We start from the raw sequence: 3,294 nt of genomic DNA, 5'->3' as shown, positions 1-3,294 counted from the left end.
TGATCTTTGAAGAATGAAACTCTGGATTATCAAATTTCTTGCAGAGTTCTCATGATTGATAATATCATCAAATTGCAACGTTTTATGACTATTTTGGCATAACCACCTCTACTAAGTGACATGTTTATTCCTTCAAAATGAATAACAAATCTTGTTAGGATATGGATCTGTACCTTCGATCATATACAAAATTTCTCGAGCTTGAAGTTACTTGCATGGGTAGCACAAGGTTCATCCCTGTCAGTGCACTCATCTCCAAATCCTACAACTTAATACATTGAGTGGTTGGCATGATATTTCACATAGAAAACACATAATCATCCTTTGGATGCCTTTTACAACATTGATTAGGGAAAATTCTATCGTATGATTGAGTAAGGTGATCTAATATGAACTAATTGCAAAATATATGATTGCAGATGTTGAAAATGGCTTCTTCAGGGGCATCATTACAGAGGCCACAAAGAGCTAATGAACCTTCCAAACAATTTATCAAATCAAATTGTTTTTCCCTGAGTAGCATCCTTGCTACTTCTGAAGATCTCCAAGTAGAAATGGATAATCAACTTTTAACAAGAACATGATAATCACATGATTTACAAAGATGTAAGAACATCAATAATATATTCACATAGTTCTTTTTCATGGTTCCTGCAGTAGCGTAGACCTTGAATTGAGCTTGTAAATGAGCTTCAAGAAAGTGGTAAAAATCACATTCTTCTGCAAAGAATTCAACCTCCTGCAAGGTAACTATTTTATGAGGTAATGTAATAATAGGCTCGCCATCAATGGTAGTACCTTTTGTGTACCAAATCATTATTGTCTTCAGGTCAAATTTGAATCTCTAGTATTCTGAAGTTGGATTTCTGGAAATTTGCAACTTTATTTTGGAAGTGAAAGGCTTATAAACAACATGGATCATATTTAAGAATTCTAAATTAGCTAAAAATATCATCAATAGAATTATGGATTGGTGTCCTAGAGAGACACCACCTTAATTTAGTTCGTAAACCCAAAAATTCTCTGGCAACTTGTGTCCTATGATTCTTAATACTCTGAGCTTAATCTAGAATGACCTTAAACTAACCCACTCTTGCAAGAGGGTGAGGAATAGGTTCACTTGAGGAACCATTTTCTTCTTAGGCTCTTTGTCTTCTTAACAGCCAATGATGTGTGTTTTTTATTTTTAAGAATAAACGAGTGACTTAGACCATAATCATCAGGGTTTCTTTCAACTTCTTCATAATCATCTCCAAGATCCTGTTATGAAACTTCCATACTTATGATGGAATAAGTAGTCAGAACAAAGTCATGCATTGCCAGCTCATCACTATCCTTTGTCATGTTTCTTCCATGATAGATTAAGATAGATAGATTGGCTTTTGTGGTAACCTTCTCACAGATTTCATGTGCCCATTTCTTAAGAACACTTGTTGGACACACAACCAAAGTACCAATAGATGGTCAGACTTTCTTCATAGAAAATATGTTTTCTTTCCCCTTAATGCATTCCTCCAAATAAATATCATTTTCATCATTATTTGATGTCTTTCTTTTCAAACATGTTGATACTACATCATCTTCATCTAGACTTATAGCAGATATTTCAACCTTTACTTGATTTTAATCTTCCTGAAGTGATAGATTTATAGCAGATATTTCAACCTTTACTTGATTTTAATCTTCCTAAAGCGATATGTTAGGAGGCATCTCCTTCAAAATTAAAGAAATTACTGAGACAGTCTTCCCAAGCCCTTGATCATCTGCAAGAATACCACCAGCATAGTGCATGTTGGTTGTCTCTTGTAGAACCATCCAATCCAATGCAATCCTCTAGTTCTTTAGCAAAGGTACTGACAAAATACCATCATTAGGGGTAGCTTCCACTATTGGCAGATCTTGGTACTACAATACTTCTCTGAATGTCACTGCTTCATCATCCTTTGGCCAAGATGGCACATGTAGACCAACTGCATTTAAGGATCTTGCACAGCCTAGAGTAGAAGGAAAGTGCCTTCTTGTATTGTTGTAATCAAGCTTGTCTTCTGTATCTGAATCACCATTCCAGTTTGTAATACCATTCAGGTTAGGTTTCTCAATCACTTCCTCATCAAGATTTAGTGAACTAGATTTCCAGGTAAAAGGAAAACTCCCACTACTCCACTCCTTGATTTGTGGCTTCTATTTAAAACTCCTAGTGTTCCACTACTTGATTTGTGTATTGTGTTCAATACTTGCACACATCCAATCCTCCCTAGCTTGTAACTTTCGTTCAAAACTTCAACCCATTCACTCCTCCTTGATATGTGGTTAAAGCTCAACACTAAATTCTAAATGCTAGTAAGAATTCCCTGTATTCTGCTTCATTTATGTAACTTTTCCTCCCAATGCAGTTCCAAATGACCCCTTTAATTTCAAGCCAACTAATATTCTTTCATTAGCATTTGTGCACATTTTTCGAGAATACCAATCTGAAGGGTTAGAGTTTTTTGTGGTATCTTCCACAAACCTTTCTTTACATAGTTTTTATTTGATGGTTTATCCTAGGCAAGAAGTTTTATATGAGCATCAACATTCACACTATCTGGTTTAGAAGTGTGTCCAAATTGGTTAAGGGTGATTTCGACATATTTGGCATTTTTTTTTGTATGAGTGAGGTCTACCTACTCCCTTGCAACTGAAACCTAGAAACTTCGTCCTTGAAATAGGTTCCTTGACATTGTTTTCACTTAATTTTGTATTTACCAGAGGAAGATCATCATCAATAAAACTAGAAATTTTATGATTCCTCTTAGCATTCAATGAATTCAGAGTATAAATATGTGACAATATTATTTCCCGTGTTTTTTGGGTGCATCCAGTCTAATGCCAAAACTAAGCCATCACAAATTTGGATTCAAGCTCTCTAATAGGAAGATATTTAGCATTTCAGATAGAAGAATCTAATCAATCCCTTGGACACTGTGCTCTTTGTGAAAATAGGGATTATAATTGATATGGAAGTTGAATGAGTCTAAACCCATTGAAGGTGTGCCAATGTTTAGCTATTGTTCGTTGTTAATATCTTCTTTCCTAGCTTTTTCTTGGCTAGGCGAAGTTGGGGGCTCTGCCAAGATTTGAAAGAACTCATTGACGTCCATGTCTAATTCCATCAGAGGTCCTATATCACCCATAATATTTCAGAATAATCTTTGAGAAATCCTTTAGAACAATCCTCAAACTTTGCAATGAAATAATACTCAATCAATCCTTGAAATGACACTTGAGAGAGTCTTATTATGGTCTTAGTTCAAT

At 35.1% G+C, this 3,294-nt stretch overlaps 1 pseudogene; it reads right to left on the bottom strand.

The window, feature by feature from the left end:
• Positions 1-394: 394 nt before the first annotated feature.
• Positions 395-1,464, bottom strand: LOC149180940 (helicase-like transcription factor CHR28 pseudogene; annotated as a pseudogene).
• Positions 1,465-3,294: the final 1,830 nt, after the last annotated feature.

This window comes from Pinus tabuliformis, chromosome 3_2 (assembly GCF_031772625.1).
Source record: "Pinus tabuliformis cultivar Carrire ecotype Pingquan chromosome 3_2, CPIR1, whole genome shotgun sequence".
NCBI classification, from domain to species: Eukaryota; Viridiplantae; Streptophyta; class Pinopsida; order Pinales; family Pinaceae; genus Pinus; species Pinus tabuliformis.
Note: the sequence above shows the minus strand (reverse complement) of the source record. Positions and strands in the feature narration are given on the sequence as shown.